Genomic DNA, 15,176 nt, shown 5'->3' with positions numbered 1-15,176 from the left:
CTTTAAAGGGGAAAAATAAGGGGGGGGGGGATAGACAGAGACATTAACAACACTCAAATTAAGTACAACTTATGGCCTGCTGCACCACGACTGTGCAACTACTAAATTAAGAAATCAAGAAAAGGGGTGGGGGTGTTGCATTTTGAAGCTTGACTGAAAAGCACCGACTCAAAAGCTCTCAACAGCGCTAAAACTGAAGACGTAATGGGCAGCTCATTATTTTGGGCTGTGCATTATTAAAATAAGATTAAAAGGAAAAGGAAGAGAACAAAGAAAACAGAGGTTTGAAGTGCCCAAATGACACTTTTCTGTATGCTTAAATAAGATGGATGCTTTCTGGATGCTTAAATAAGAGTCTGAAAGATGAAGGCAAAGCAGCTAAGGCTTCTAAGTCTTCAATGCTGGCCACCAGTGCAAAGGTTCAATTTTTGCTGGAATTTAGTAATATACACCCCATGAACTTTTAAAAAAGTGTAACTCACATCAGGCTGTAAAAGACATTTGTGTGTTGATACTCTCTAAAATTATGTATCTTGGATATTTTATATATAATGCAAATAAATACAAAATGCTTTGCACAGCCCGAGATGAATGATGTTATATAAAGCAATGTTGGTATGAAGAGGTAGAGAAAAAAATAGATCTACAAAACCTGGACAATGCATTCTTTCAAACTAAGCTCGCCCACTCTTATGTTTAGCTCTCTAATGCAAAGTCTTTATTTTTACATTCCTTATTTGCCTACCGTATCAATTTGCACAGGCTGTAGTTTTCATATGCAACATATGAAGACCCAATAAGATGACTAATAAAAACTAGTAACCCTGAAAACAGAACTTTAAAAATATAATATGCTTGTTTAACTGTCCTTAACCATCAGCAATATACAACATTCTGAAAATTCCAGCCACATTTCTACTTCAAAAAAAAAGTTAAGAAAAAGATTTGTTGTTGTTGTTTTTACAAAGGAGAAAAACACATCCTTTTAAACCCACCATCAGAAAAACATATCTACCTTTCACTATGGTTACTTGGACACTACAGTGATGAAGCCATGCAGCAGCATCTAGACACACATTATGATTGGCATACTAAATGCTCATGTATCTGTCACCACAGCAATTTAATAAAAGTCTCAAATTTATTCAGCAGTATAGGTGGACAATTTCCACTTTGAGAGGGATGTGTGTCCTAACAGAAAGGCCTGCATTTATAGAGCCAAAGATGCTCATGGCTGCTGAATGATGTCAAGGGCTTCGCTGACAGAAAGGATACAGTTCTTATATGAGGGACTCGCACTGAAATTAGAAATACCAATGCCTAATAAATAAATATACACTTGAAAAAATTCAAAATTCTGAGATCAGACTACTACCCTAATTACTGCAAAGCTGTTTATTGAAGACACTGCTGCACGCATATCGGGTATTGGGAGACCCTGAAGAGACTAAGTAGTTCCTTAATCTGCCTCCAACTAAACAAGTGCTGCTTTACATGTTTAGAAGCCTTCCCCCCAGTCTTGGAAAACTAAATTGTTCAACCTGTCTGCCTAATTTTAGAAACATTGAACATAAATCAATTTATGCCAATCATTTGACTTTAGATAGAAAGTTACCTAAATAGTTTGGGAGGCCAGGGGTGTGGGGGAGGACATTGTTGTGTTAAATTTGTATCCTCCCCCAGTAGAAAAGGCTTTGTTGTGCAACAAAATATTCAGTTTAGAGAGTATATTTCCACAGAGAAGGGGCAGACCTCTTTAAATTAGAAAGCAGGATCCTTTTATTAGGTAGGTTTATTACCTTACTTTAACTCCTTGCCTTCCTTGCCTAACTTCCCACCTCCTAAAGACTTAAAATGTGTCACAGTAGAGTTTCCTTACATACAGGTTGCTTAAAAAGAGTGCATTTGAGGGGGGGTGGGGAACGGACCATAAAGTAGGAAAAAACAAAACAAAACAAAACCCAGATATGCAATATAATTGCCTACTTTTAAAAGCTCCCATACAGTTGTAACCTGAAAAATCCAGCTATTAGCCAGCTCAATGTCATCTAGTGCACCATAGGAAAGTGTGCAGCCAACTGGCAGAGCTCTCTCTAATAAGACAGCATGTCCAGCATTTCAAAAAAGGTAAATCCATGCACAAACGAATATGGACTCCATTATTATGTACAACACAGAGTGAGAGTACCCATGCACACAGCATGCACTGAATTGGAATGCCAAGCATGTCAAGCGTAATCACTGAGGTCTGAAGGCACTGCTGAGCTGAACACAACTGCCTTGCATAGGTTATTCACTCTGTACTGAAGCTCAGATCTGACTGAGGAATGACTGGAGAAAACATCCTTTTCATAAATGATACAAGTTATTTGAATGATGGTTCAGAAGAAACACAGCCACACTTAGGATATGTAGTTTCATGCAGATTGATTCAAAGCCATAACTTGTACTGCCAATCTTGTGGATCGTGTATGAGAATATTAAGCTTTCCAGTTTGTTGCAACATTCAGGAATGAAGCATGCATCACCAAAATAATAAAATCCAAGTTTGTTCCCCCGCCCCTTCCAACTATTCCCAGAAAACACAAAAGCTTTAATATCCAATGAAACCCAACTACTGAAGTCAGCAGCATTACTACCAAGTATCATCTTTGCCGCTTGGTGGAATCAAACAGAATCATCCTTTTCCAAAAGGAAAATTGTGGCAGAAGATTGCGGTGCATAGGACCCGACGCCCAAAGGACCTGAAGAGAATGGCTTTCTTGAGTAAGAGTTATGCAACATACTAACCACCTACAGGAGGGTATTCAAGAGAAACTCTTTTCAAAGCTAGGCAGTTGCCTAGTTCAGTTTAACTTGTGATATGGCAAGGAGATGCGACTCAGATTTATTTATTTATTTATTTTTAAGACATCAAAGCTGAACTCTTTACATATACTTCTCTTTCTATAGATAAACATTTTTAACTGCATCAAACCATAACACACTGAAAAGAAGTATTTATACACCTTAAAAAGTAAAAGGAAAAATGCCTGTCTTGGAAATCAACAACTGAAGCCATAATGCATGTTACAAGGTGTAGTTTACTCTTCTAATCAGGGAGAAGTATCCAATTCAGGGTAAAAGCGATGCTTAGTAATAAAACAGCTTTTTTTTTTTTTTTGCTTGCATCAGCCAGCAAGAACAAATGTTTTCTTTGAGAACACAAAAGTGACAACCCCCCCTCAAATTTAACACACTTCAACCGCAATAAAAATATTTTAGTCATAAGAAGCCCCTGCCAATAGCACGTCACTGAGGCTAACTGCTTCTTAACACAGCTATTCATACAGTGCTTTCCATAAACTTACCAAATTCAATATTAAAATTCAGTCATTGTCTTTTTGCCCTACCTTTACCACTAGAATTCTGCATCAAAATCCTACTTCTTCCCACCTAATTTTGTCCTGTAACAAATATTTCTCTTGGCTAAAAATCTTGTCTCCCTCCCTACTGTACTGAAAGGTGCTAATCCCCAAGATAACTTAAGTCTGGCTTCCTTAAGACTTGTTTAGTTTAGTCTTGTTTCGTACATCTCATTTGTGAACATCTAATACTAGATTAAAAAAGTTGCAGTCGCAAGATGCAAAGTGATGAGCCAACATAAAAAGTCATTTTACCAGAACAACATTAAAAAAAAAAAAAAAAACCTTGAAAAAATTATTAAGATGCAGCTTTAAACTGGCAGAATTTGTCACACTGTTTTTGCAACTAGTCCAGAGGCTTTTCCCACAAGTTCCTGTTTGGTCCCTTCCACTTTCAATGATCCATGACACCTCTGGGCATCATGAGGTTAATGCTATCTTCAACAGGCTCTTTTTCTTTCAGTGATTGGGAACTTAGACTGGTTGAGGCAATTTAGCATCATCTCATTTTCCCCAACTCCTTTTTTCTTACTTCCAACCCCTGGCAGTGCAGTTCTACCCCTCACTTAGTTAAGGGCCATTCCCCAAGCTGATTCAAATCATTACATCAGTGAAAGGTTTGACTGGGTTAGTGAGTCAAATCAACTCCAGAAGGGGTCCAGCAAACTCCAAACAAACATAAGGCAAGCAGCAGGGAGCTGGAAGGAGGAGCAGCTCTCCCCCTTTGCTGGCAGCCTGTTTCATCTGCCCAAGACGTGACTTGAGCCACATGCTTTCTCCCTGGCTCCACCTGCAGCTGTAGGTTCCTGACCGCTCTTTTGTGTGAGTGCTAGCACTTGTCTGCTACTGCACAGGAGGAAAGGGGGAAATGGGGGAACAGAAGTTTTCAGCCAGTCATCATGAACCAGAAAAATCATCTCACCATCAGAACCAGTTCAGCACAAAATCAGATAGACACAAGTAATGATACACCAGGCAAAGGCAAGACCACATCAGCTCTGCCAGATTAGCTGAATCAGTGGCTTGCTAATCTCTGATTGAGGAACAGGACCCACTAGAATAGAAGTGGCCACCCTCATTTGCAGCAACATTCCCCAGTGTGGCCCAGCCAGCAATGCAGGGTGAGTGCCCAAGTGCTAAAGCAACATCCTTGAAAAAGTCCACTGCTAAGAAACTCAGGGATTGTTAAATTGGAAGATGACAGACAGGTCTTCACTAAGCTGGAGAGAAAACTCCCCCACTTTTCATCATCTTGTTGAAGAACCTGAAGCACCCACAGGTGATTCAATACCACCAAGTATGGTGCCACAAGGACGGCAAACATGAGAGCTGGAAAAGAGGAGATGCAGCACCGAGAGCGTGCCACACCATCCTGGATCAGGCACTGCAAGCATGATTTGCCAAATGCCTTGGTGGAATGACATGCACCTACATCCAGCCCCCAAGGGAAGAAAGGCAGGGAAACAGGTACAGACAACCAGAAAAGATTGTTAATTGCATCCACCTCAAAACTATTCTGTACAGAAAAATCCTTTCTCTACTACAGCCCTCTATTTTCCAAATGTCCCACAGAAAGCCAAGACAAGAACATAAGAAAAAACTACCAACTGATGGGTTCTGTCAGAGTCAATTGTGAGGACTCCCTTCACTCTGCAGGTTTTAAATTTCTTCAACATTGCTTATGATTATAAAGAATTTTGTATATTTTGTATATTTGTGAATACCTGTGTTTTTTTCCTTAGTTTAGAGGAGCAAGGAAGAAGGGATTTGTACAGGGTTTTAAATTTTGGTTCCTGTCCCCTATGTGAGGGTGGGAGAAAGGACTGCAATAAGAACTTGAATCATCATCTTCATTCTTTGGAAAAATGCAAATGAATGCAGTGTTTGTAGTGAAGTAGTGCTGTTGTGGACAGTTGAGGCAACATTGGGAATAAAACCCTGGGAGACCATTATATCAATCAGAAGACTGGCATGTTGCAATGAAAGACAAAACAAAAGTTTCCCCAGAAAGCAGCGACCCAGGACCAAGAGATATATAGAGTGATGTTTCATGTTTTCAAACAAACAAGAAAAATCTCCAGAAAAGATGTAGGTGTTTCAGCACAGCAAGCAGCAGGCCAGGGTTTCTGCTCTAAGTGCTCCGCCACAACATCCTTCCTGATCCGTTCCACATAATTCTTATCAGGCAAACTAACAAACAGCAGTGGCCCTGACAGCAGCCCCCATTCCACCTTCATTATGAAGGGAGAGCTCTCCTCTATCTGAACTTCCCTGCTCTCACAAATATACTTGCAGGACATAGCAGACAACCTGGATTCTAGTAATTAAGTAGGAAGCAGCCCAAGCTTGTCAGAGAGGACCCTTCCTCTTCTTTTCAGCTAACCTAAAGCACATTCCACATCCTAAAGCTGTTCAGATGATACCTGGAAAGGTTGCAGGGACAGTCAAGATTGCCAGTGAATGACATGAGTCAAAACATCAGTAAAAAAGCAGAGCCACCAAGCAGCAACGTGGATTCTGTGCTAAGTCTCTACTGTTAGCTTTGCAGGACTTTGGCCAGGTAGGAGTTGTAGAAAACCCAGACATCCTGCAAGACTAGCTGATACAAAGACAGTAAATCATCCTGTAGAATAATGGGAAAAACTTCCCTTCCTAAAGGACTGGAAGGGTGGAAGGCAAGAAAATGACAGAAGAAAACAGAAGGATACATAGAAGGATAGAAATACCAGGTCCAAGCATACAAAGCCCATGGATGTGGCAGAGCACAGCAAAAGCACACAACCAAAGCATACCGTGAATTCCGGTGTATCATGGCAAGCAATCTTCTGAATAGCAGGCATCACCCATGAAATTGTCCCATTGGCAACACAGCTATGCAGCTGGCAGTTGACCATTTCCAAATTATTGCAGTAAGTCTCCTCTTAGTGTTCAGTAGTACACTTGCACTGGCTCCCTGTCTCACAGGGAGGGGTGACTCGACTCATGTTTCCATAAAACTGACTCTCTTGACCTAAAGTTCTCTCCATTGCACCCTCATGGAGATAAAAGGTACCGCTTTGACAGGCAGTTGACATCTTCATAACTTAGTCTGCTGAATCTCTCTTGCTGACTACTGTCTAGAATGAGCAAAGAAATATGCTCCCTGGTCAGGCATCTGCACCACCATACACAACACTACCACCTTACTCCAACTATCCCACTACTTACAAGAGGGCTCCATGAAGTGGCAAGAAAACAGATGACCTGGCAGCAGCACAGTATGCTTTTCTGGGACAGTGACAGACCCTGGAAAGTAGGAAGGTTCATAGGGATGTGTGACCAAGTAGCACCGCGATCCATATTAATGCCTACAAAACCTCAGCATTAGACTTTCCACTTCCTCAAATGTCCTCTTAACCTTCCTTCAACTCTCTTCCAGTCTCTCAAACAGTGGTCAGAATTATGCACAGTCCTGTAGATGAAGTATCACCTGTTCCATGTACATTGGTAATAATACTTCCCTGGCTCTACTAGAAACACCTACGTTTAAGTCAGCACAAGCCATTAATGAAAAAGATAGTATGCATGCAGCTGCAAAGCATCTCCTGTTTGCAAGGTGTTTCTGACAGTTACTTCTGAGTACCTACTTTTGCTCATGCAGAAAAGAATTGTTTTGCTATATCGCACCAATTAGTGTTCCACATCTGAACAGCTGAACACCTGAACAGTGCTGATATTTTGCAATCCAAACTTGAAGCCGTATGATAACAGATAAGACAACCTGATCAAATTGAAACTACCCTTCACACCTTCTGGCACCATGATTTCTTATGGAGCTTCTTACCAGGAAGAAAACAAACCAAAAGACTGTACTAAATCCCTCATGAAGCTGTTGAAAGAGTGTGCAAAGTCCTTCCGCTGAATTAGAGCACCAAGGCACAGTTCTGTGATGCTGTGTCAGAGGCACATTTCCCAAAGCCTGGAAAGGCTAAAGTCCATAAGATACATCTCACACACCTTGGCAAGCTGCAGTGGGGATGCTCCAAAGTTTGTTCCTAGGCTGGAACAATCACTGCAAGGACTGCACACGTGTTTGAGCCCAAAACGGCCTGGGTGCATTTGCCCTCAACTGTCCCTGCCAGCTCACCTCCTTCTTCTGTAGATGGGGTACTCTAATTATGCTGGCAGACAAGGTGCGAGAATACCCCCAGCCACAGGATCTCACCTTGATGCTTAACAGTTGCGCATAAACCAAAAAGCACACCCTGAGCAGCAGCATGCTAATTTCCCTTCAAACCAACAAAACCTGTTCCACACTAACAAGAAGTTCACTGTTGTAGAACTACCCTGAGATGACATTTTCTGTAATTTACCCCAGCTGGCATGGTTAGGCTAAATGGTACTCATAGAAATACTAAAAAGGTTGTCTTTTCAGGGAAAAGAAAACAAAACTTTTAGTGTTTTTGTTTGATTTTTGCTTTTTAGATTTTGAAGAAATATTAGGAAGTTGTTGGGAAGCATGAACTCAGAATTTAGTCCAGAAGATCCCAACTGAAGGACTGGATGCCCCACAAAAGAAAAAAAAAAAAACAAGCTGTCAGCACTGATGAGTACACTGCAAGAATGACTGACAGCCCTCAGCTGTGACATGATGGTGCAACTGATTTTGGGTTTTTTTTGGAGCATCAGTACTGTCTCAAAAGCTTATCACATTTTCATCCCCACTTTTCTGCATTTTTTTTTCAAACAATATATCAGCTGTCTAATGATTTCTTTGTAGCATACTTTCCAGACCAAGCCTGGTGAATGGCATCTTTTTCAGTTCATCCATCATGACAACTACTGAGAATCAAGAAAGCTCTACCTCCTGCTAGTGAAATGATTTTTTACATACAAATTTATGGTTTACATTTCTCATTCAGTTACAATGCTTTCTTCAAAACACGGGGCTGTATCAACAACTTTGCAAAAATATGAATGATGCACACTGAAATAGAAAATAGGTTTACATGGAAACAGAAACAATATGCTCATAGTACAAGTTTAAAACCAAACTTTCCATCAGCCAAAGGTATTAGTTCTCAAAACAGAATTACACTTTAAACAAAGCCTTAAGATTATTTACACCAGATTAATCTAACAAATGCCATTTCCAGTCCAAATGAACAGTTAGGGACTATTTTCAAAGGGTAAGAAAAAAGGTATACACATACTTCAAGAATTTGGAAGATTATTACACATTTGGTTTTGCTTTGGGCCTTTTTTTAATTTTGAAAATGTCATTGGACCTGCATTATTTTTTAAATCAGACATCTATGTTCCAGCTTTATTAAGGTCATATCTTCAACAGGTTTACATTACATGTAGTAAAACATGAAAAATATACATAAACACACACACGATCCCTTGAAAAGTGTGAATGACATGGTCTTTTTCAGACTAAATATAACTTAATTTTAGCAATCCAAAAGAAACTCTGAATTATTTTATTTATGAACTTCACTATTATCTATACGGTAAAGACTAACTACTGACAGTAAAGACTAGCTACTGAGGCTAAGTTTTTGAATTATTAGAACACTGCTGAATTTTCCAAATGGACATAATAAAAGTCAATACAAGGTCTAAAAATTAATTTTTCCTACTCTTCCATTATTCATAATTTTAATATTCCTACTCTTTCTCTATTAATCCATGTCTGCACAAAAGGATTCTTGGATTTCTGCAATGAAGTGATAATGTTTTAATTAAGACTAATACTATAAGTGCAAGCAAGACTTTGATTCATTGCGTTGATAGAACAACAATTAAAGAAGCTGAAATTCTAAGATACCTTATGCTTTTGTTGCTTTCACACACCCTTAACTTCCAGAATTTAAGCAAACACATTATTCTCTGCCTAAAAAGCTGGACTCTGACAACTGAGAGAGGAGAATGCTTATTACCAAAAAGTTTGCCAAGCATAAAGAGTTAAAGTGTGAAGTACATTTTTCCTCTGGGAACAGACTGAGGAAAAAAAAAAAAAGTAAGAGGACAAATATAAAGGAGAAAGTTATGTTTCTGTATCAGACTAGGGAAGGAAAACAAATGATTCTTGATTAAGCAAAATTATATAGCTAGTTGATTAAGATTTTCTGTCTCAGATATGATTACTTTTCAGAGCTGACATCAAGAGCTCACACATGTCCCTCATAAACAGAATTAAAATTATAATCCCATTTCTGCCACATTGATTATATCACGAGGGAGTAATTCTATTTAGGTAACGTGATCCTGCAACAAGATACTAAAAAAATCTGTACAAATGTTGCCATTTTCCATATCTGTTTATATTAAAAACATTTTCTATTGTTCTCTCCATATAATGGGGAATAGGGTCATGCTGAAAAAGCATTCCGTCTTTTAAACTGATATGCTTCTCTTACTTTATAATATTTCACAAAAAATGTTACTAACCAAACTACAGCTTTTTAACCTACACGTTGAATAGTATGTTTTTAAAAGCATATCATTAATCAAATAGAAGAAGATATTACAGTATTCACATTCTATTCATAAATTGGTAGGTTTGACTACATTTCAAAGCTAGTGGGGAACTGCACCAATGAATTGAAATAGAAAGGTCTGTAGCCAGGTAATCACAAGGAAAGTGGGGGGGAAAAAAAAAAAAACAGATTTTCATAACCAGAACACAAGAGAACATGATGGAAAGGAGTAACAGTTATGACAAACTGATTTCTACTTGCAAACACCACCACTGTAGTTAAACCAAATTCTACTCATGTGGAGCAAATAGTGCACCTTTTCACACTGTGAATCTCCTTCCATAAATATTTATAAATACAAGAATATATGGACAGCTAAATGAAGTTTCTCCAAGTGTGTTAATCTGCCTGCCAAATACAAATAGGAAAAAGCTATTTAACATTTAGGGTGCCAATACCCAGCATTTATGTAAAATCCATTAAAGATGCAATACTTTCTCTTTCCAATCCTTGGACAATTGTATTTCAAAAGAATCATGCAGCTTCTTTGTTTACAGTGGTGTATATTTTGTAACTCTGATCAAATTACACAAGTGAGGCATACGTTGTATAAATAAAGGTTGTTATTAGAGGATAATGAATTTCTTTCACCTAACAGTCACTAGCAATTACCCTCTAGTAGGGCCTTCACTACAAAGTGTTCGGCTAAGAAGAATTGTAAGTAGTCACTGCATGCTCATCTTACACATCTTGTCCACACACCAGCGATCAGCCTCTGTGAGCCACAGCCTTTTAATGCCCGAACTGTAAGTGAACAATGCCAACTGCTTTAAATTAATATGAACAAACAAAATTCTTGAAGTTTGCAAGACAGCTACATCCCCCCATATCTTTCTAAGTAACTTATGTCAATCACCAATAAAAGTCTATCTGTGGGAAATTCCTTACCAACATAAATTATTCTTCACCAGCAATAATTACTTTCAAAATACAAATGGCCCTTCATGTGTCGTCAAAGAAGCGGCAGCAAAGAATTCAGCCAGTCTCCAGCAGTTTAGGAGTCATGCCTCTCTCCAGTGAACCAGCTGAAGAGTGAGGGCTTCCCAGGAGGAGCGAGGAGCACTCCCAGGCACAGAGGTAGGACCCAGCAGCTGGCTTGGCCACAAGCAGCAGCATACAATGAAGCTTTAGGAACAACTGCATTTCTGGCGCCTCTCAACAATAACACATGCCCTCCCTGTACTACAAGAAAGTGGACTCTTGATGAAGCCACCAGCAATGCAACCAAAGTAGTTAGCAATTTCCAGGAAATTAATGAGGCCAAACATGCTGGGGACAAAGAATATAGTGTACAAGTCTGAAGACTGGCTGCCAGAGGAGATGAGTGGTGACAGATCAGATGAGAGCTGTTTCTCCCCATTTTCTTCCCCTACCCCACTCCCTCAGAAGAAAAAAAATAATTAAAAAAAAGTGCTCTACTTGATTTCAAACTAAAAAGTAAATCCCATATTACGTGCACTACAGCAGATATTTTGAAACTGGCATTTCTGAGCTGCAATATCATAAAGGTGGATTACAGATGTACAAAGGAATCAGATTTCTCCAGTTCCCAAAGACAGACAGTTTAAAAGGCTCCTATGCCCTAGTTCCTGACCTATCTTCCTACAAAACCCCTCTTTACCCATCCTAAAAATTCCAGCCAAATCCCCTTGTTATCTGTAACTCAGGGAACACAGATGGTAATCAATTCACAGGGGAAAAGGAAACCTGAATATGATTAATGCCCCTTTAAGCAGCATTTCTGTAAAACATTATGAACATAAGCTTTTCAGCTGAATAACTTCACAAAACTCCTATTGCAGGATGTAAGGAGCCCATCGTCTTCGTACACCCGTGTTTAGATATCTGCGGCTTCATCCACATACCCACAGCTCCCTCATATCTTCAGAACACCTTTCCATAAATGCTACTTCACCTTACCTCCCAGACACATCAAACACTCTACCAAGCTTTCTGACATTCCTAATTTTTTAAGGAAAAAAGTTATTGCTGAAGCAATCTGGTGACAATGAAATATATTAGAGGTACAATTGCAAAACCTATTAAGGTAATGGTGGAGTTTTTAAATACCTTAGATCATACTAATCTCAGATAAATCTATGGAGACACAGAAGAGGAAAGTGAATTAGAAATTATGGAGAACAGAACCCCCCCCCCCCCGCCACCACCAATTTCTAAGGAATCATACACTGAAAAAAATAAGAATAGAATATGGTTGATTCAAGCTTGGGTGGAGAAATACACCATGATGATTACAAAAAGGATATTTCCAGGTCTCATTGTCAACACGTATTGTATAGTCTCAGGTCAAGAGACCCTTTACGTAAAAAATGTAGCCCCAGCGGCAACTCCTCCATGCTTCATCTGCAACTTGACTGCTTCAGAAGTAAAAAGCATATTCCTTGTTCCCTTCTCTGACTTCTAGTAGAAAAATACGTGCAAACACCTCCAGTCACTTACAACTTAGCAAGTCTTGAGCATTAAGCTCTTCTAGGCTACATTCAAACCAGTCTTTATCTAAAAAGATACAAAAAAGCAAAGATTTTCTGTTTACCTAAAGCAAGTTAGTAAAAACAACTTAAAGCAAACTCTCTTCTGAGCACTTAAGGGGGAAGCAAGAGCATTAAAATGCCCATTACCAAATGGGCATTTTCATTTCTTCACTAACTGACCTTAAATCCAGAGATCTGCAACATTCAGTACATCTGCACAAATATCATTTATAAGATTCCTTTTCAAACAACAGCTTTATGCACTCTTTGCATGTTCAGCATTTAAAAGCAAAATAAAACTGCAGTCACATCCTGACTGGAGAGTTCTTTCTGGAAGAAAGGTAAGCCATGAATGCTTGTGAAAGAAGAACTATCTTTTTAACACTTTTTTAATAAGTGAAATGTCAGTTTCCCACTTATGAAGTTATCAGACAGATATGATGCCACAGCTATTGTCTCTTTGCAGCTGTCAATTATCTAACAAGATCCTGACTGGATTGACAGCTGCCATGAGGAGCACAGCAAAGCTGCTAGGAAGCAGGTGAAGCTCACTCCTCCACACCCTCGGGGAACAGCTCCAAGCAATACTGCTCATGGTCAGAGAGGAGGAAAGCTCAATCTCCACTGTCAGACCAGGGGCCAAGGGAGCAGTGGAGATGCCAGACTGTGACAATGGTCTGGCAGTTCCAGGAAAGTGATCCCTTTCTTCCATCAACCAGAATATGAAAGAAACTACAGAGCCTCCACAGCAGGCTGTAGTGACATTAACCTCCTGCCCCGTACAAATCCAAATACCTGCTCTGAAAATGGCTATAGAATCTGGCTCATCACAGTCCTCGGATTACTTTGGTAGAGAGGTGTCTCGTACTGTGCATCTGTCTCTGGCCAGCAACTGCTTGGTACTTCCCCAAGTCCCTATAAGCTAACAGGACAATGCACTTCCAGGTTATCAATTTTAATCCTTTCTAGATTGGTAAACACATCTATCATCATTTCCTTTCCCTAGTGATCACAGTTATTGTAAATCCCTGTCCATCTGCTTTTTCTAAGTCAGCAGCAACAGGAAGGCTCTTCTCTAAGCAGAGAGGATGCTGCAATCCACAGATATACGCTATTACATTTTCTGGGTTTCAATCTCCAGTACTTTGGCTTGGCACCCTTCACAACACTGAATTCGCAAACCAAATAGTGAACTTCAGGACTTCATCTCTACTTTCATGTATAAACTTATTCACACTCATGCTGGCACTGCCTCTGCCTCATTAAGGAGCTGCTGACACCTCTTATAAAGCAAACATCTTATTCAAACCAATTCTACTTGCATAGATGTTGTTTGTTAGGGAAGATGCATGCATTAAAATTTGATTTCTCTTTCTTCAGAGTTCAGCTGTCCCTGCAGTTTATATCTGTCTAAGGTAACAATTAGTCAGTAGGAAAATTACTATCATGTCACAAATAGAAGACGGAGACTTCAGGTAGGTTATCAAGCAACAGGAGCATATGAACTCTGAAGAAACAAAGATACTGTTTTGATACAAATATCCTTGGCAATAGACCAAGATGAGAGAGAGAGAGAGAGAGAGAGAGACAGTCCAAATGGTTTACTGAATGTTTTTTCAAAGTTTCTTATTAAGCATCATCAGGTAAATGAATATTTGCAAAAGAACATGCAACTATTTGGAGATTAATTTGAAGAAGTGACAGTAACAGTTATACTATTGTGTGACATTACGTAAGACAGTGATTTTTGAGCTGTCATTTGAACTAGGTTAAACAGCAAGTTGGAGCCAGATGAATGTTTTATTAAGAACGGGTATGGTCGTTACATAATAAAATGAACTAATTGGAAAACAATTCTTGTCTATACTCCAGATCCGACTGAACTTTTTGAAAATTGAAATTCACTGCCACAGGAGGACTACAAAATGTTACACAGCCTATTTAAATAAGTATACTTGTATCTTTGCAAATAGGATACAGTATGGCAAACAGATGCATAGAAAAAAAGGGTATGGAGGGGAAGAAAATTTTCCTTTTCTAAAGTACTAAGCAACTGGCTACCGAGCAGCTCCTTCAACCCAAACCACCTTCACTCCAGCTTTCAAAACAAACTAATGGTGGCGACAGACTAATTTTCTAAATCAAAGTGTGGCTGATTTCTTTAAGTATTAGCAATTAATCTTCTCCCCCATCTAGTATGAAAAAAAAATACAAATAAACTGTAAAATGATGGATGCAAACACCACAGCTGCTTTCTCCCCAGGAAGAGCAAACACAGAGAAATGGATGATGCCATTAGGGTTATAGCATTAAAAAGAAATGCTCAGTTTTCTTACCGATTATCCCCTACAAAAGAAAAAGCCGTGTGGAGAGGAGAAGAGGAATAAAAATTATACTGGGTATTTTAAGTGACATCCATTTGTAGTGTACTGGAATGCTTATTCGAGGCCACATTAGCATTCATCACAACCTGCCATGGAAACACAAACTTCTCTCGAGTCCCAAAACAGCCTCAACACAGCTGAGAGGAGCATTAGTCCTCCTGCCAACTACACACTAAACTTATTTCGGCGCGCGGAAAATTTCAGTGAAATACTAGTTTTTTAAACAGACTTTCTCCCTTCCTCACTGAATGTGCATGGCTCCCCGCTTGCCACCCGCAGGGAAAAAGAAAAAAAAAAAAAGAGAAACGACTTTCTTCTGCGGATAAGGGGAAGGAGGGGACGTCACGTCTGTAATAGCAATATTGGCGTGAC

At 39.4% G+C, this 15,176-nt stretch overlaps 1 protein-coding gene across 1 annotated transcript in view; it reads right to left on the bottom strand.

Annotated features, from left to right (window-relative positions):
* The window catches only part of LRP6 (LDL receptor related protein 6), a 134,414-nt gene that overhangs the window by 106,140 nt on the left and 13,098 nt on the right, over positions 1 to 15,176 (bottom strand). The window lies entirely within an intron of this gene.

Source organism: Apteryx rowi, unplaced genomic scaffold (genome assembly GCF_003343035.1).
Source record: "Apteryx rowi isolate R43461 unplaced genomic scaffold, aptRow1 scaffold_712, whole genome shotgun sequence".
Taxonomy (NCBI): domain Eukaryota; kingdom Metazoa; phylum Chordata; class Aves; order Apterygiformes; family Apterygidae; genus Apteryx; species Apteryx rowi.
This window is presented reverse-complemented; position numbering and strand designations above follow the sequence as displayed.